The sequence below is a fragment of the Canis lupus genome, chromosome 26, assembly GCF_011100685.1.
Source record: "Canis lupus familiaris isolate Mischka breed German Shepherd chromosome 26, alternate assembly UU_Cfam_GSD_1.0, whole genome shotgun sequence".
Classification (NCBI taxonomy): domain Eukaryota; kingdom Metazoa; phylum Chordata; class Mammalia; order Carnivora; family Canidae; genus Canis; species Canis lupus.
The window spans coordinates 18730017-18749797 of NC_049247.1; the positions used below are offsets into that span (position 1 = coordinate 18730017).

Below are 19781 nucleotides of genomic sequence, written 5' to 3' on the forward strand. Positions count from 1 at the left end.
CTGGGAACTCACAAGGATCTGTGAGGAAGTGACATTTGAGCTGGCAAATGTAGTAGGATAAGTAGCAGTTAACGCTGGCAAAAGGGGCTGGGCTGGAGGTGAGGGTGGGGACAGGGAGGAGAGGAGTGTTTCATGAAGAAATAGTATTTGCAGAGGCCCTGAGGTGGGAGGGACTGACCTTGCTCCATCCACAGCTGCTTTCAATGTTTTGGGAGCATCAAGCTCTGTCCTACCTCAGGACCTTTGTTTCCTTAGTCTGAGATGACCCTTCCTCCAGCTATTCCACATGCCTGGCTCCTTCTCATCTTCCAAGTCTCAGCTAAAATGAGAGTTTTGGCACAGCTTTTTATTACCACCCTAACTAAATATATTCCCTCTCTCATTCTTTATCCCTTCACCCATTTGTTCTCTTCCTAACATTGAAAATGACAGTAGCCAAGACTGAGCCCTCAGTATTGTCCTAGGTACTGGGCCAACTGCTTTACATATCTTATTTAATCCTCACAACAATCCCACAGAATGTATGCTATATTCTTGTTGTTTTTAAATCCCATCTTACAGATGGGAAAACTGAGGCATAGAGAGGTTAGGTCACATGGTAGCAAGGGATGGAGCTGGGATTTAAACCCAAGCAGTTTGGCACATGTTCAGCAAATACTTGGTGGCTGTCTCCTGCCTTCTAGACCTTGCTAGAGCTTTGAGCCCTCCCAGGAGCACTATATCCCAACAGCCCACAGTGCTGGGTCCTGGGCCCCTAGGAGGAAAACATTAGTCCTTGATTCTAATTCCTGCCTGACCCAGAGTCTTCAAGGGAAGGGTACCTGAGAGCCCCTCTCAGCCTCTGTCCACTCCTTCCCTGCAGGTGGAGGGAAGGGGACCCCAATGCAATGTTGCTGAGATGCACAGGGGTCACTGCTACCTGAGAAACCTCCTCCTACCACACTAGGTGGGCCTAGGTTCTGAGGGGCTGCAGGATTGGATCCTAGAGCCAATGCCTACTGCTCCATTTCCTGGGAGCTGAGGCCAGTTTGAACAGTCAGACCAAAGGCCCCTGTCCTCCAGGAATCCAAGGTGTGCCTCCACAGGTGTCTAGAAGCACTAGTTAGCAATACCCACAACAGTGCATGAGCAATCGCCCTGAAGCACAGTGGTTTACCACGTTACAGCTCATCTGTGTTCAGTTGGAGCTGGGCCAGGCTGGGCTGGGCTCCAGGCTGCAGAGTAGGCTTAGGACTCCTCCATGCCTTTGCCTTCGGCCTCTTGGGACTGGGGGGCTATCCAGGGCATTATCTTCTGGGGCCACTGTCTGGAACACAAGATGCCAGCCGACTGCAGAAGGATATTTAGGACTTTGCACTTGCTATGTCCAATAGCACACTATTGGTGCAAGTCCACATCACATGACCGATCTCAGTGGAGCAGACACACTGCCTCCAGTGGGAGACACGTGGCAGAGGGTGTGGATGCAGGAGCAGGTGGAGGGTGGGCGCCCATCTGCAATCTCCCTCTGGTGCTCTCTGTTGACAGTTGGGGGCTCTTGGACTGGGACTTTCTCAGCCAATCCTGCTTCTGGATGGGGGCTTGGAGGAGGCTGGGAGAGTATTTAGGGGAAAGGTGCCAGAGCTTCATTCTGTCCCTTGCTTGTAGCTCTGTAGTCATGACTGGCTGCTCTGTGAGTGATAATATCCAGCATTAAAGCAGAGGATGGTGTAGTTCACAAGGGGGTGAAATTGTTAGTAGTATGGAACTGATGGAGAGGCAGGAAAAGGAGATCACCTTAACCATTCTGGTCCTTTCCTTTTTATTATTATTTTTTTATTTAAAGGAGTATGCTTCGGATTTATTTATAAAGAAAATCCTCTGATATTATTGCAGGGGAAGGAACATGTTCACCAGAGCATATAGATCTCAACATACTAATCACCATCAACTGCAGTCAAAGAGCTGGTGTGACTTAAAAAATATCTATCTATCATCTTTTTTACTGAGCTATAATCCACCTCATAAAATTCACCCTTTTTAAGGTATAAAATTCAGTGGATTTAGTATACTGACTAGGTTGTACAATCATAGCCACTATTTAATTCCAGAACGTGTCAACCAGCCCAAACAGAAGCCCACTTCCCATTAGTGACACCACCCCACTCGCACACCGGGCCATTCCCCCAGCCCCTGGAAACCACTAATCTGTTTTTTTTGTTTTTTGTTTTTTGTCTTACAGACTTGCCTGTTCTTGGCAGCTCGTATGTAAGATATTGTACACTATGTGGCCTTTCGTATCTGGCTTTTTTCAGTCAGCGGTGTTTCTGAGGTCCAGTCACCTTGTAACATGGGCAGTGCCTGATTTCCTCTCCATTGTCTCCATTTCTGGGGTGATTGTCTGCAAGGCTGTCTCCTGGTCTGCGACATCTCTTCCTGCCAGCCACGCTTGGTTTGTAATTCCCATTCCCTAGATACGGGGGAGGTAGGAGAAGCCCACTTATTCACTCACGCATTGACTTGCTGGTAATTGCGTCCCTATTGTTGTGCCAGGCGGCTGTCCTAGGTCCCTGAGGCATGGCAAGGAACAAGGCAGGCAAAGCCCCTGCCCTTAAGGAGGTGAGGACCAAGTGGAGGAGAAGAAGGCAGCAGTGTGCAAAGTGATGGAGAGGAGGATGGATGTTTTGAAAGCAGAGCAGCTTATGGGATGGAGTCTGGAAAATTCACAAGGACAGAGAGCTCAGCCTGGCTGGAGTGGGGTGGCAAAGGTATGGGGGGGTGAGCATCAGTGCTAATGACTTATTCATTATCTCTTGGGGTCCCTTGAAAAGTTTTTACCTGGGCAGGGGCAGGGCCTAATTTGCACTTAAAAGTTCCTTCAAAGGGTGCTCTGAGGACTGAACCAGTGGGAGAGGGAGCGCAGGGAATGGTACTGAACTATGCGTCCTACCCCTGCTGGATTCAGCAAAACATATGAAGAAATCAGGGCAGTTTCCAGCTTATGGTCTAGGTGGGGAGATGAGAGTTACCCAGAGTTTACAGTTGAGGCCTAAACAGCATGCAGATTCTGAGGGTGCCAAGATCGTCATCGGCCAAGGAAGCCCAATCAAGGAGGGCTTCCCAGCAGAGGCCCTGAACGAAGGCCCGTAGTCAGCTTGTAGAGACGTGGGGAAGAGGCACATCAGGAGCCAAAGCAACCCCAAAATGTCAAAACTCTCATAATGTCGAGCACCTGCTATATGCAAGGGACTTTGCTTTCTGCCCTGCAATCCTCAAGCCGCCTTATTAGTATCCCCATTTTATAGAGAGGGAGACTGAGGCTCACCACACACAGATGTAAATTGGCAGAACTAGGATTACTGCCCACACGAGTCACCCTCGCCCCCTGGCTTCCCCCCCCGCCCCCGCCCTCCTCTTCCCTCACCAGAGAGGATCTCAGGAGTTCCAGGCTCCAGCTTTGGCTCAGGGTGCTTTAAAAAAAAAAAAATAGAGCCCTCTCTTTAATCTGTTTCTTCCTGGTCAGGAAAATTGCCCAAGATGGGGTTAAAGAGGCCCTGGCCAGGCCAGGAAGATTCCTCCTCCCTGTTTATCAGATGATTCTGCTACCGGTGTGAAATCTTCATGTCAACAATAACAAAGATCAGGGTGGCCTATCCATAAACACCGCCTTTCCATAATCCTAACAACTCTAAAGTATCAATCAGGGCTTGGGACTCCCTGTTTTGCCATTCTTGGCGTGCATGCCCCAGGGAAGAAGGAGTAGACCTTGTGCTAAATCCGGGAGGGAATGTCCCTGTGTATGTTTCTTCCTGACATAAAACTGTTTAAATGCAATTGACGGAAGTGGTGATTTGTCCCCTTAGAGATCTTGCAGCCTCCTGACTTCTGGCACAGCCTGGCCTAAGAGCAGATGAGGCCAAAGGGGAGGACATGACAGCAGGTGGCCGTGTGTAGGGAGCCTGGGGAGCAAGAGGTGGCTGTTGCACTGCCAGGAGCAACCATCGGTGTTTGTCGTGGGGGTGGCATCTTGCAGGTGGGGACTTGGAGCCGATGTCCTAGCCGAATGCAATGTGAGCAACAAGGGAACTCTGATTGTTCCAAGTAACTAACTTTCAGGGATTGATTGTCACTGCCTCATGACTGGGCCTGTCCTGGCCACCAGTAGGTACTCTGTCTGGGTGCGGTGAGAGAGGGAGTTGTCGGGGGCAGAAGGTGATTTCATTCCTCCAGGTGAGAGGGGCTGCTGCTGGCTGGGCTGGAGTTCTGCTGCGCACATGGGGAGAAAGGGAGGGAAACCCTGACATGCAGGGTGCCAGAGACCAGGGCTAGAGAATGAAGGGAGGAGAGAAAGCATCACTTCTGCTGCACTTGTTGGAAGAGCTTTCAGACCACCAGCGTTCCTCCCACCATCTCCTATTAGAGAATAACTGCTCTGGAGAAATGGGTCTCTGTTTCCACTCCTCCTAAAGGCAACAGAAAGTTCACTCCAGAGAAGTGAGGGCCCCAGGCCTGCCTGTCCCACGGCAGAGGTGAATCTGTCCCGTGGTGGAGATGAGGTCTGTCCCACGGCAGAGGCAAGGTCTGTCCCACAGTGGAGGCGAGGTCTGTCCCACGGTGGAGGCAAGGTCTGTCCCATGGTGGAGGTGAGTCTGTCCCATGGTGGAGGTGAGGTCTGTCCCACGGTGGAGGCAAGGTCTGTCCCATGGTGGAGGTGAGTCTGTCCCATGGTGGAGGTGAGGTCTGTCCCACGGTGGAGGTGAGGTCTGTCCCACGGTGGAGGTGAGGTCTGTCTGTGGTGGAGATGAGTCTGTCCCATGGTGGAGATGAGGTCTGTCCCACAGCGGAGGCGAGGTCTGTCCCACGGCGGAGGTGAGTCTGTCCCACGGCGGAGGTGAGGTCTGTCCCACGGTGGAGGTGAGGTCTGTCTGTGATGGAGATGAGTCTGTCCCATGGTGAGATGAGGTCTGTCCCACAGCGGAGGCAAGGTCTGTCCCATGGCGGAGGTGAGTCTGTCCCACGGCAGAGGTGAGGTCTTTTGGCAACATTGTCAGCAAGCGGCTGTGGCAGGTGCTGGTCCTCTGACCTCCTGGCGGGTGGTAGAGGAATTGTCTTTGGCTTGATTATATCACCTGGCTGCCCCCAAAGAGGTGAGAAAATAGACCTAAATCCCTCTGGCTTTCTGCCTCACGCTCCCCTGTCCCTTGCCTAAGTCACAGCTCAATCAGAAGATGGCTTTTTAGCACAGCTGCTGCGAAAATGGGCTAGCAGGGGAAAATCTTATTAGAAGGGGAATTGTGTCAGGAGGCAAGAGAGCGAGAGATGCAATTTAGCACGATTTGGTCTCATGAAAATTCGTGTGCATCTCTGTAAAGGAACAGCACTGTTTAGACAGGACAAAGGAGAGAGAAACCCCGCAGGTGATCCTGGGGACCCAAGGAGAGGCGTCACGTAGCTTTGGATGTGTGGTTTGCTGCTCCCACTGCTGCCTTTCTCCGGAGAGCTTGGAAGCTGGGTGCTGGTGCCCATTCCAGCGGGATGTGCCCTAGCGTTTGTCCCAGCGTGTAGAGCTGCTCCATCCAGTATGGAAGCTACTAGCCATGTGTGGCTGTTTGCATTCATATTAATTAAAATGAAGTAAAATGAAAACTTGAGTCCCTCAGTTGCATTCATCAGGTTTTAAGTACTCAGTAGCCACATGCAACTAGTGGCTACCAGATTGGACAGTACAGATAAAGAACACTCCTCATATGGGGGAAAATTCTGTTGCCCATTACTGGTGCCCCCTGCCAGGAAGACCTAAAACACAAGATGTTCAAAGAACAAAAAGACGGGGGACCTTCACTAGCTCTAACTTAAGGAGCCTGTACACCTCTCAGTTCCGTCTCCCACTGAGTCGTAGAACTGGGGTTAGAACCCAGCTCTCATTTAATTTCAGAGCAAGCGCCCCCGTCTTTAACCTCTATATAGCACAGACTGCCCCAGGTTGCTATGAAGTGGCTCATTTTGCTAAATTCTCCCCAAGCTAGGGAGCTGTAGTATTTATCCACTAACTCTGACAACTCATCAACTGAGGGATGCTCTCCCCGGGGGCGTAGGTGGCATTGATTCCAGACACTGCTGACCTGCCCTGGGCAGCCAGAGAAAGCCCAAGGCAAGGAGCTGGACCTGGCACGGCAGTTGGAAGTTGGGTTGGGGTGCCAGACGCGGTAAGCGTGCAAGAATATGGGAGGGCACCCAGAGCGCTAGAGAATGAGGTCAGACATATCTTGGTGGGGGGCCAGGGAACATGGGCTCTGACACTTCCTAGCTCTCTGGCCCCTACATTTTCTCTTTTTGCCCCATCTAATCTCTCTCCACAATCAGGGAGTTCCTTTAAGATATGAATCAGATCCTGTCACTCCCCTGCATAAATCATGTCCATGATTTCCCATTGATTTAGAATCTGATCCAAATTCTGTAAGGGCGCTCATGATCTGGCTCATCATCTTTTGCTCCCCAATGTTATCTTTCTTCACACCTCTTCTCGGTACTTTCACGGCCCTTGTCACCCCCTGGAACTGTTTCCTTGTTTCCTTTCCCAGTTATTGCCAACAGCCCTCCTAGACTGGAGGCTTCACAAAGGTAGGGCAGGCTTATTTGATTCCTCACTATATGTACCAGTGCCTGGCACACCCAGAGACTCCGTGAATACTTGTAGAATGAAAGAAGTAAGAGTCTTGTGCTTGATGCTTAGCCTCTGTGACCTTCCGTTTCTTCACCTGTAAAATGGGAAGGAACCCAGAAATAACTTGTAAGATTATTTGTAAGGTAGAAACAGAGAGATGAAAAGTGCACAGCAATGCTAGGCACTCCAATTGGGAGTTATGATTATTACAGAAAAGCTGTAAGTTCAATACAAGTAACTTTTTCCCCCAGAGCCATTTGAAAGAAAGCTGCCAACCTGATAACCCATCACCCCTGAATATAGTAGAATTTATTTCCCTAATACAAGAAGGCTCCCAGATAATCACAATAAAACTATTAGGATCAGGATGTTAACCCTGATACCTTACTAACCTCTAATCCTCAGACCATGTTTCAGTTTTGCTGTTTGTCTCGATAATGTCTTTTGTTGTAGAAGGGTCCAGTTTGGGATTGTCCATTGCCTGTAGGTGTCCCATCTCTTGAGTCTCCTTCAGTCTGGAGCATTCTTCATTCTTAAATCTTTTGAAGGGCACAGGTCCATTATTTAGTAGACTGTCCCTCAGTTTGGCTTTGTCTGATATTCCTTAAGATTAGCTTCAGGTCATGGGGCACCTGGCTGGCTTGGTCCATTAAGCATCCATCCGGCTCTTGGTTTCTGCTCAGATCATGATCTCATGGGTCATGAGTTTGAGCTTTGCCTTGGGGTCCAGGCTCAGCAGGGAGTTGGCTTAAGATCCTTTCCTTTTGGGCCCCCTCACCCCTGCCCCTCCCCCTCTGCCCCGTGACCTCTCTCTCAAATAAATAAATGAATCTTAAAAAAAAATAGGCTATCTTTGGGTTGTGCATCTTTGGCAGGAACAGCGCAGGAGCGATGCTGTGTCCTCATTGAATCCTGCCAGGTGGCATGTAAGTTCTATTTTTTCTGTTACTGATGTGTTGCTCACTTTGGTCATGTGACCAAGGTGGTTTCTGCCGAGGTTCTTTGCTGTGAAGTTACTCTTTTCCTCTATCTTAGAATTTTTGTGGGGAAGTTTTTTGAAACTGTGTACATACTGTCACCAAATACTTCATGCATTCATTCATTTATATCAGTAAGAACTCATTCTTTGCTATTTTACTTAGTGGATTTAATACATTACTATCATCATTTGTTTTAGAGCTTCAACTGCCTCATTTTTGGCCAGTGAGAATCTGTTCAAGCTGCCTTCTGTGTCACTTGGTATGGCCTCCATTTTACTCTGGGTTCTGCTTTGCTTTTTGGCACCGCAAGGTGTTCTAGGCTCACCCTGTATTTTCTCTGAGCCAGCCCTGGAATCAACAATTTCTCAGGGGGGCCCTGGTTCAATTTAGTGGAGAATATTTAGAAGTAAAGATTTTGGTGTTGGTGTGTGTATTGCTGTTGGGGCATCACAGTTCCAAGGGCCTCTCCATGGACAAAGCTAGGGGATGTTTATGTGTGTACACATACATGTTTACATCTATATTTGTTTCTAGATTTTTTTCTATATATTGAAAACCATCAAGTCACATTGATCCTTCTTATTCTAATCTGTCACCTTAGAGTTCATTCTGATTTTTTTCTCCCTTCTATAACTCTCTTCTGATGTAATTCTGGTGATTAGAAACTGGCTGCCATTATCCTCAATATATTTAATTGTCTGACCGATGAAACAGTTGTCCTGTTAAGGTTGCCACCTCTGCCTTTCGTAGACTTCCTTTCACCCTGCCTGTTCTCACCCCACAGGCAGATGCTCTCTTCATCCCACTTGGGCTTTGATGATGATCATTACTGTTACTGTTGTAATTGTTGCTGTTGTTACTAACCATGGCAGGTTAGTGGGACTGAGGAATAGATAGGATTCTCATTTAGATAGTCTGCTTTCATTTAGCCAAAGAAGCCACTTCTGGAGGCTTGTGGATATGTGTATTTTTTATATTCATAAGATGCTTCTTCCTAGCCCCCTCGAAGAGGTCAAAGCAATTAAAAATCCTTAATAATTACCCAACATTCAGAAATTGATGGCTGATTTCAAGTGCTGTGCCTTTTATTCTTTCACCTCCCCCACAGAAATCTAAGGGAAGAAAAGTAAGTAGCAGCTGAAATGATCCCCCACTCACTTTTCTATAAAGAGGAAAATTAGCTGCTCTAATAATCATGAATATTAATGTATAGCCAATTGCACTCAATTAAAATGATGATCTATAATTTTGCCTCAGAGCTTTATAGAGGCCATTTCAATGACTACTGAGTGGAATTGGGTGCTTTTCAGAGTTTGTGGGTTTGGCTTAACTCTCTCATCCCCATCACTGACTTCCATGTGGGATGGACCCCAGGTTCTTCCCTGGTCGTATTGCTCAGCCCTTGGAGTGCACATTGTCTCTGTTTTTAGGGTCCAGGATGTGTCATTGTCATGGCAAGTTTATGAGATTCTGCACAGCTCACACTGATTCCCTTATTCCTGAAAATGATTCCTCCATTGCTCCTCTGATACTTGAGTTTCTCATAATTGGTCAGTGGAGTTCCCCTCTCAGGTGCCTTGGTGGCTCAGTTGGCTAATCATCTGCCTTCTGCTCAGGTCATGATCCCAGGGTCCTGTGATCGAGCCCCACATGGGGCTCCCTGCTCAGCCAGGAGTCTACTTCTCCCTCTCCCTCTCCCTCTGCCCTTCCCCCTACTCATGCTTTCTCTTTGTCTCTCTCTCAAATAAATAAAATAAACCTTTAAAAAGAATAGAATTCCATGCTCCCTGTCCAGAGCTGACTGGCCAAAAGTAGAAAACCCTAGCCCCAAATAGGCCAAGTGGAACCTCTTCCCTGGGAACTTGAGATTTGGACTAAGAAGATTTAGTGTCAAAAGGATGCTTTTGAGCTAAAGTATAAAACTTGGGAGCTGTAGGCAGCTACCTTATCTCTTGTCACCTAAATTGGACAACCCATGTTTGGGGAGAGACACAGGCTGAAGGGCAGAGGTAGAGAGGAGACGGGCATCCTGAGTGCCTTCTCCTGCTCATTCAGGTCTCTCCTGAGCCCTGACAGGTCTCCACCCTGGGTTCTTTGTAATACTCCATACCTTTACATGTCCCCTTTTATTACTAATGTTAGATTTAGAAAGCTTCTGATACCTGTCTCCAGAGAGTCCCAGCTGACAGTTGTCCATGGACAGGCCTCTGTTCTTTCTGAGCCCTGAGCGGGCATTCCTGCCAGTCCTCACTGTTCACAGCAGTGCTGTCTTAAACAGAAGAAAGGCCCAGTCTAACCCAGGGAATGGAGCATTGGTCATAGCTTCCAGCTCTCAGGTTCTATTTCTATCTATGCATCAACAATTCTGTTAAAAGAGAAAAAAATAAGACAACATAAGATCGGTTCAGTGGAAAAAAATCCCTGAGAAGGTTTGGTGGTTCTGATCCAAACAGTGGGTTGCCTAACATGTTATTTTTTAGCTAATTGTTTGGGGTTCTTGCAGACTCAGCTGCCGTGTGCCAGTGGCTCTCTTATGCTGTTTCCCTACATGCCCTGGCACTCTCCATCCCCTTTGCCCTGCTGTATTTCTTCTTAGCACTCATCATTGCCTGATATCACAGTGCCTATGCTAGCTTTTTGTGTGTCGTCTCTCTCAACTAAACAGAGACCTTGTCTGTATTGTTCACTACTGTGCACCAGTACCTAGAACAGGGCCTGGCATGTATTAGGTGGCCAATGAACATTTGCAGAATGAAGAAATGAATGGATGGATGCATGGATAAATTTAACCTCTCTTTAGTAGGCCCCAATCAGAGGCTCTAGCTAATGACCAAACACATCACAGGGGCTTGGATGGCCTTTTGCTTAACCTTCTTCCCAGTATGCAGAGGCTATTCATAAGGACAAGTGGCTTTTCCTGGTGTGTCCAGAAAATGTGGCTCAGCCTTTGGACTCAGTATACCTGGGTTTGAATCCCAGCTCTGCCACACCTGTGTGTCCCTTGGGTAAATTACTAAACTTCTCCAAGCTGTATTTCTTCATCTTTGGATTGAGGATGGTAATAGTTCCTATCTCATCGAGTTGTTGTGCAAACTCAATGGGCCTTTGAATGTTGATTTCTTAGCCTTGTAGCTAGCCATATAATGCTTGCTCAATAAGTGTGCATTTTTATTATTGCTGCACTAAAGAGACATCCCACCCCATTGTTGAGCAGTTCATTCATCCATTAGTACACAAATCGATTAGTTAGCTCAGCCAATATGTACTGAGCATCTGTGTGTGCATTAGGTTCCAGGTATATGAATATGGTGGTAAGACAATTCACATTTCCCAGGGAGAATTTGTATCATAGAAGAGAACTGTCAGAGAGATTACCTAAGGCATTATTATCTCATGTGCTTGCTGGAGCCATCAGCATAGGTACTTAGGGTAGGGTTTTGAGATAGGACCCAGGATGGTTTAGAGAAATATTGGTAATTACGACACATGGATTCTGGTTTCAACTTGCTCTTTGAACTGGGGAAATGTACTTCACTTTGACTATACCATTTTCCCACCTGAAATAAATGAGTGTGGCACCAGATCACTTAGCCTCAAGCCTTGATGTACATCAGAGTTATTTGAGGCAATGTGTTAAAATGCACAATCCAGGGCTCTACCCTGCAGAGAATGATTCAGATGTCAGAAGGAGCAGTGTTCTAGGCTATTCTGGTGCCTGGGCCCTCGGAACACACTTTGAGGAACTGTGAACTGAATGATACTTCACACTTCCCCTCTGTGGTTCTGGCACTCTTAAACACAGCACAGTCTCCAGCTTTAATACTCAGCCTTCTGTAGAAGTCAGAATATGGTGTAGCCTCCTCATTCAACCTTTAAGTCTTAGGGAGCTTTCCATGGTTCTGAAGTCAGTTCCTGGGCTCTGTGAGTGAGCAGCTCTGGGTGGCACCTTCTGGGTGGCTGTTCCTTCACAAAGGGAGATCAAATCAACTGTAAGGTCTCTTCCTCCTGTGCTGAAGTTGTCTCAGCCTTCCCTCTGCTTGGTGAAAGAAGAAAGCTGCGTTCTTGTTTCCGTGCCAAGTTGCCAGTGCCCTGGTTTCCATGACAGCAGAGAAGAATGGAAGCCAGGCTCTCACCTCAAAGGAATTAAAGCCCACCCTCTTGGAGAACAAACAATGATTCCAAGAGAGTTCTGGAAATTGGAGACTGTTTGTTTTGATTCATCCAGCTGCACAGTATGGGGCTCTAGGAAGGAGAAGGTATGAGGAGCACTGAAGGGAGGGGTGGTTTTATAAGAGCATTTGTGGGTAGGGTAATCATAATGGTTATGGCAATAGCAGTGAAAACAAGTCCACCACACTTTAAAATTTGTGGCAGCCACTTTAGGCTCTCAATGCATCCTATGGCTTTTACGCAGGAAGAAATGGAGACCTCAAGTGGAGATGTGATTCATACACTACTTTCATGCTGTCTCTTTAGTGCTTGGGGCTTCTTATCACTTGACCAGGACTTCCCCAGCAATGCCCAAGCATGGGCTCTCCTCATCATCAAAATCCACTAGTCCCCTGTCTCATTGTCTCTCATTTGCAGAGCAATGACACACCTGAGAAGCCAGTCTTAGCTAGAGAGCAATAATGAGTCAAAGGGCTATCTTCTCAGGTCAAGTTTATTTCTAGAGGCAATATCTTAATTCCAATTTATGACTCTAATGGCAAAAGTACTGACACTTTGCCAGAGTAGGGAGGAAAAGGATTTTTGAATACAATGTATTTCCCTATTCTGCTTATGTGAAGGGCTATTCTGATTCACTTAAGCTTAGAGAACTAGTTTCGTGTTCATGTTTCCTCAGGACAACCCTATGGTAGGTACTGTTATGGTCCACATTTGACAGATGAGGAACATGAGGCCTGGAGATGCTAAGAAACTTGTCAAAGTTCAACACTGCTAGGACATTACCAGATTAGAGATTGAACCTAGGTCACTGGTACTTCAGTTAGATATGAGTGACCAGTTCACCTAGATAAAGAGCCAGAATAAACCCTTAAGGCACCCAGCTTGCTTGAAGCCAAAGAGCACTTCACAGGAGTCTTCTGTGGTTAATTTCAAAGTGATTTCCTTAATTGGGAAGGTCTTGATCACAGAAAGGCATCTGGAGAGAAGGGGTTTGGATTGGGTTGGGAACAGCTACCCCTCACAGGGTGACAATGCAGTTGGCTGAATTCTGAGGTGGGTAGTAAATACAAAAGGCTTGTGGTCATAGCAACAAAACAAAACAAAGCAAAACAAACCCCTGAGTTTCATGCTTTACCATTCTGGGACAGCCTGACAGTACCTTTAGACTTATCCCCTAACACTCTTGAGGGTTGGGTGGCAATATCAGGAGAAGATTTCATCTATGTAGAAATTCCAGTGGTATGACTGGGGAAAGAATTAGGGCCATGCAATCATAAGAATTTAGGATCTTCATGTCTTGAAGGTGAATAGGACTTTGGAAATAGCCAGGTCCAGTACATCAAAACGTATTTTTTTTATTTCTTACCAGTTCTATATAAGATGATTTATGTGTTGTATTAGTCAGGATAGGCCCACTAATGCTGCAGTAACAAGCAAACCCAGAAATCTCTGTGGCTTCACACAACAAAGCTTTATTTCTCCTGTGTGAATTCTGGTGACGGTCAGTCGACTCTCTAGGTGGTGGTCCTTCATGCAATGACTTAAGGACTCAGGCTGCTTTGATATTTTCTGATGCTACCATCTCGTTATGTAGCATCCAGGTCATGAGGCAGAGGAGGAGAGAATTGAAGGGCTGCACATGTTGAAAGAAAAAGAAAAAACTACAGACCCACGATTTTACAATCTTTGTCCTAAATCAGAACTGACTCACAGGAAGGAACGAAGAGGGTATTCACCAACTAGGGGCTTGAGACCAGCCATCTCATTTTCTTGACATATCACAATCACAGATTTCCATTTTTCCCTGAATATAATCCAAGACCACCTCCAAGGTGTGCTCTGTGGTCAGCATGGGAGAAGGTGCCTCAACATTCAGGAAGGGAAGCTGAGGCTTCATGATTTGCAGTAGAGGAGGGGAACATAGACCTTGTAGCAAATCCCCAAAAGGGCATTTGAAAGGGATACTGATAGCATGTATTCGAAAGGTGTAGCCAAAGAGAAACACAAATGCATACGTGCACACAATACACAAATGCACCGAGGCTATTACAAAAAGACACACAATTCACACACATATCTGAGCAAACACTGGCACACTCACACCCACAGCGATACACCGACACTCGCCTCTTCTCTGTGATTAATCTCCCCAAGGCTAGGAGGAGAGGCCAAGAGGTCCCTGAGGTCCCGTGGGGACAGTGAACTAGGCCTGGAGTGTATAAATCTGGAGTTGGCAGAAGAATGGACTCAACCACCCACATTTCTCTCCTGCTGGTGCCCCATAAATCTCTCCTGGCCCCTAACTACTCCCCCCTGCAGCAATCCTGGCTGCCACCTCTCCCCGGTTTACTAGATTTAGGTGCTGGAGTGGTTTGTTTTCTCCCCACTCTGGCAGAGCTTGCCTGACAGGGGCAAATTTACCATCCCCAGAGCCTACAGAATCAATATTGCTTTCTTCCTGCCGGAGAGAGAAATTGGGACTTGGGGGGAATCATCCATGGTTGGTTTGACATGGGCTTCTGGTCCTTGCAGAGCAAAGGGAAGGGATTTCCAAGACAGGGAGGGATGGATCCTCTCCCCAGCTCAGTGTGGACCCCTTCTCCCCTGTACCAAGCTTGTGATATGGGCACGGGTGTACCCCAGGACCTCAGGTCAGGGCTGGATGCTGGAAGGTGGAACTCTACAGGTGTTGGCTATTTTTCACAGACCTATTAGAGCATCCTATAATGTTAATAATAAAGACAAGAGCCATAAACCTGACTCAGAGAGAAGCGTTCTCAGTGATGTTGCAAGCTTTGGCTGCTGAGTCTCTGCTCACTTCATTAGTAGAGGTCCCAGCTTTTCTGAACAGCCGTGACTGGACTCATGGGGGCTCATGCCAAGTGACAAACAATCCTGGATGTGGTGGTGTTGATGGAGGGTAGGGATGGCTCTGGGCCTGCTGCCCTGCTTAGCTGACTCTTACTTGAGTGTTTGGAGCTGCAGCATGCATGTGGGCGTGGGGAGCCCAGACAGGTCTCCGTTCTCTCTGTCCCTCCCTCCTGCCCTCCCCCACCCTCCCTTTCTTCTCAGGTATTTACTGAGCACCTATTATGTATTGGATGCTTGAGCAAAATAGACCTGGGCCCTGCCCTGGTAGCATTTGTGTGGTGGTCTGGGAAGACAGACAATCGACAAATAGACAGGTGAACAAGGTGGTTGCAGATGGTGAGAAATTCTTTGAAGGCATGACGCAGCTGATGAGATGGGAATGACTCCAGGGGGGTCGGGGATTTTACAGGGACTCAGGGAGGGCCTCTAGGAGGAGGTGACATCTGAGTTGCCACCTGAAGGGGGAGAAAGAACTAGCTGTGCAGACACCTAGCAGCTGAGAATTCCAGAGATAGGGACCAGCAAGGGCAAAGGCCAGGGGATGGGGTGGAGGGAGAGCTGGGGGGCTTTCCAGGAACAGAGAGGACAGGGTCCGTGGGGACAATGCTATAGCAGACGAGGTCACAGGAGCAGACAGACCGTGCTCTGCCTCCTAGACCAGGGTGAGAAATGGATGTTTTATTTTAAGTGCCACCAGAGACACATGATCCAATCGGTATTTTCAAGAGAGGACTCTGGCTGCTACGTGTGTGACCAGCCTGCGGGGGAGCAAGTGTGCAAGCGGGGAGCTCACCGAGGCTGAGGCAGCAGAAATCCTGGTGCCTTGGCCTCGCGTGGCCTCAGTTAAAAGGAGGAACTGGATCCCAAATATATTTTGAAGGAAGAGCCAACAAAACTTGCTGACAGGTTGATAGGACTGGGGGTAAAGGTGAAAGATTTGAACTTGTCTGTCTTAATTTGGGTGCGATGCTATTGTAATATTAACCTTCCCTTGATGATTATGGTTCCTGCACCTCAGATTTCCGGGAGGGCAGGAGGGATGGGCTGTAGTGGAGGCTGAGTGAAGTGATGTCAGAGATCACAGAGATGGACTCATTCGGGGATGTTGGCTAAATCACGCCCCCACGCCCCATCCTCCGCCTCAGGTGTGGGTGATCACAGTGTCTTAGCAGAAGGAGGCTTTGAGGGTCACTTGGATGCAGGCACCGGGAACATGCAGAGTGCAGGAAGCACAGAGCAGAGGTGTGCCTGGTAGGATTACATCAGGAAGGATCTACCTCTTTGCTGGCGGGCCCTTCCTCCCCTCTGCTCTCCTGCTGGGGTGCTGAGGACCCCCTTCTCTGTCAGATGGTACCAAACAGGACAATGGATGAAAACATACAGTGAGAGAGAGAGAGAGAGAGAGAGAGATGGGTGAGTGAGTCGTTTGGGTGCTGTGGTGACATTCAGCTCTGGCAGCTGTGACAGAGGACAGTGATGTCACTCCAGACGTTGCTTCTGAAAACTGGGGCCAAGCCATTCACGACTGAGAAAACCTCCCACAAATAGGTGTCCTTTTCCTCGGAGCAAACAGGTTGTTCATTAGTCTGCTAATTAGCACTGACCTCGCTTCCAGAATAACCCTCAGGACAGGAGTCCTCCCTCCTCCCCCCAGCCTCCCAGCAAGGCTAGCCACGTCATTCCCACTCGGCCACGCTGGTGTCCACTCCTCCGGCCGTTCCCTCTCTGTCCTTGGCTTGCTGAGCCAGGGGGGACCTCTCTGCTCTCCAGAGCAACAGTTTGTTTCTCGATCCCCTCGTTCACATTCCCACCTCACCGCGTGAACCCTCACAGAGGCCAGTGTGCTATTCCTCTTCCGTATTTTAACAGGAGCCTCCATGAACACAGTGTTTAATCATATGAGTGACTCTAATGGAGAACATTCTGGCAATCTGATAGACTGATGGATAGAATACCTTAGGGCTAGGCAGCCATTCCGGGTGTTCGATAACATTTCCCCTGTATTCATAAAAGCTGTGTGTGCTCAGTGTGTGACTCTTGGAAAACACAGAAGGGCACAAAGAAAATGAAATAACAGAATCCTTTATAATTCCTCCAGTCACAAATTACCACCAGCAACACACACACACACACACACACACACACACACACACACACACACACTATATATATAACCAAAAATAGCACATTGCATATCCTTCTGTAGTCAGTGGTTTTCACGTGGCACTATATTGTGAGCACACACTCACAATGATACTCTTCTAAACCATGATTTTTTTTTCCCCACACAGGAAAGTTTCAAATAATGCAAAACATAAAAGGAAAACAAAAAGGTCTGCTGTCTTCACAAACCTCAGAATAACCATTATTACTTAAAAATATTTTGTAGGCTCCCCCCCCCCCCACCATGTGTATGTCCCCTGGAATGTAATCCCTGCAAAGTCTTGGCTTGTTTTTCCCACTTCTGTGTCCTCAGCACCCAGACTGATGTTTGACATGTAGTAGTGCTCAGTAGATATGGTTGAAGGAATGAAAAATATAAATGTATATTTAATAGGATTCTTGGAGTAGAATCAACTTGCACATTTTGGGGAAATGCTTGGGAAAACCCTAATTTATTTATTTTTTAAAAAAGATTTTATTTATTTGAGAGAGAGAATGAGAAAAGAGCATGAGATGGGTGAAGGACAGAGGAAGAAGCAGACTTCCCTCTAAGCAGGGAGCCCGATGCAGGGCTCAATCTTGGGACTGCAGGATCATGACCTGAGCCGAAGGCAGATGCTTAACCAGCTGAGCCACCCGGGCACCCCAGAAAACTCATATTTAAAACATTACATGCATTTCCTACTTTCTGGGAGGGAGACTGGAATTTCTGTTTGAGAAGGAATATCCCTTGATTCTGTGTGTGAGCACTCAGTGAGCAGAAAAGAAAAATATCTATCTACAGTTCTTGAGGGAGACCCTGAAAACCCAAATGCTGAAACCAGAGACAGGGCTGTTAAGTGTTCTCAGAAGAATGTAATGCAAACCGTGTGTGTGCGTGTGTGTGCACGTGTGTGTGCTAGCAGATGTGCCCCTGCAGTGTTGGAGAAAAATCTGTTTCTGAACTTGGAAGTGGGCTGCTTCAGGCCTGAATGTGCCTGTTTGCTTGTGGGAAATGGGGTGTATATTCTCCCCTAAGCATTTGCTCACTGATGGTGGGGATGAGAGCCAGATGGTGGCAGGAGGGATGTGCACATTTGATCTGGCGAGGAGGACTCAGGCCTCCAGCATTGGTCTCCTTTCCAGTGGTGATGTATAAGACCCAACAGACAGACTTGGAACTATCCTACAGGCAATGTGGTTGTCTTCTTTGGGCCACGAGATTCACTGCATGTGACACTAGGACTTCTCCATGGGGGAGCAGTTCCCCTGGTTCATGAGGAGGTATTGTTGGTCTATTGGCAAGAAGTCTTCTTCCTCATTTTTCTTGGCCCAGAAGGAGCTGGGTGGGAACTTGGAGGAGTGGATACCACCCCCCACTCCCCCCAAAAAAACATCATAAGTGCTAAGTGAGCAAGCTCCTTGCCATGGAGTTTGGATGTGGTGTCCGCTCTTCAGGATTGAAAGAGAGGAAACTTTCTTAACAATGGTTCAAAAGTAATCTTCATGTTACTATGTCTCTTCTCTTATCTTGCCAACTGTAGTAATTTCAAAGTCTGAGGACCTGTCAATATTTGGAATGCAAATATCCTTTGGTCCACAAATGCCACCTCTAGGAATCTCATCTAAATACTAGTGTGATGGACATGTATTGGCATTCTTTGCAGCATCAAACCAAAAGGGTTGTTTGCAATAGCATAAAACAGAATAAACTAGGTGTCCATCTCATGGGGATTATTAGACAAACCATGGTGTGTCCCCACTAAAGTGAGGCAGATCCATACTTGTGGATGTGGATGTTTCTCTGATACACAATGCTAAGGAGCAATTCATAGAGAGTGATCCCATTCATTCAAAAAGCAAAAAGCCAGTGCAGAACTATGTTTCTGTGTGTATGTAAGTGCATACAGAGAGAACACTCTGCAAAGGTGCCTGCTTACACAATAAGGGGAGGGTGACTTCTAAGGAGGGCAGTGGGATTCTGTGTAGGGTCTATATAGACACTAATGATGGCAATTAAAATATCAGGCAACATGGCTGAGTGCTTGTTCTGGGCCACACATTGTTGAGGGGCTTTATTTGAATGAGTTAACCTGTCCAATCCTAATAATGACCCTATGGATTAAGATTAGGATCCTTATTATGATGCAGAAACAAAGGCACACCTCCAGGGGGCGCTATATACATAGAAAACAATAGGAACTGTGGCCTTGAATTTGTGATGGGCAGGGGCACATCAAGAAAGGAGTCAACAGTGCCCACTTAAGAGGTGGAGTCAGGATTTGAACCACTATGCGCTGCTGCCTCTACTACCTACCCCATCCCCCACTTAAAACTAATTTTTAGAATGGGATTTTCGTGTATTATACATGTGTAAAAACAAGCCAACCCTACAGCCTGGTTTCACTTGGATATTTTCGAGGTCTGTGTGGGGAATTTGGATGGCGGAACAGCATCTTGCCTCCTGGGCCAGAGGTGGGAGTCATACCTGCAGAACACAGAGATGGGGTGGCAGGAGGCCAAAGTCAAAAGGACATGTGGACTCATTCCTGAACTCAGTAGGTTCTTGAGGAACCCTTAGAAAAAGAAAGGACTGGGCAGCCCGGGTGGCTCAGTGCTTTAATGTCGCCTTTGGCCCAGGGCGTGATCCTGGAGACCCGGGATCGAGTGCCATGTTGGGCTCCCTGCATGGAGCCTGTATCTCCCTCTGCCTGTGTCTCTGCCTCTCTCTCTCTCTCTCTCTCTCTCTCTCTCTCTCGTATCTCATGAATAAATAAATAAAATCTTAAAAAAAAAAAGGAAAAAGAAAGGACTAATTCTAAGCAATTAGGCTGCTGTGGGCTTGTGCCTTGATAATTTAGGAGTAAAGGGAACTCTCTTTAAGGAATAGAAGACTTTATTTTATATTTACAGGTTGGTGACTCCTGGGGCATGAGGGATTACATAATAATACCACCTATAAAACAAAAATGGGA

At 47.3% G+C, this 19781-nt stretch overlaps 2 long non-coding RNA genes across 4 annotated transcripts in view; one reads left to right on the forward strand and one right to left on the reverse strand.

Moving 5' to 3' along the window:
• Positions 1 to 4332: 4332 nt before the first annotated feature.
• LOC119877591 lies at positions 4333 to 11731 on the reverse strand. 2 transcript variants are annotated; one of them, XR_005379287.1, is made up of 3 exons: positions 11494 to 11731; positions 9786 to 9988; positions 4333 to 6737 (listed from the first exon to the last, which is right to left on the reverse strand). It is a non-coding gene; the product is annotated as an uncharacterized LOC119877591 (long non-coding RNA). The 2 variants fall into 2 exon arrangements; XR_005379286.1 differs by having other exon boundaries at positions 11181 to 11729.
• The window catches only part of LOC102156048, a 64700-nt gene continuing 55987 nt past the window's right edge, over positions 11069 to 19781 (forward strand). Inside the window, exon 1 of one of the 2 annotated variants that reach the window (XR_005379295.1) lies at positions 11069 to 11879. This is a non-coding gene — a long non-coding RNA (uncharacterized LOC102156048). The remainder of the gene's footprint in view (positions 11880 to 19781) is intronic. The other variant, XR_005379294.1, reaches the window with a different exon arrangement.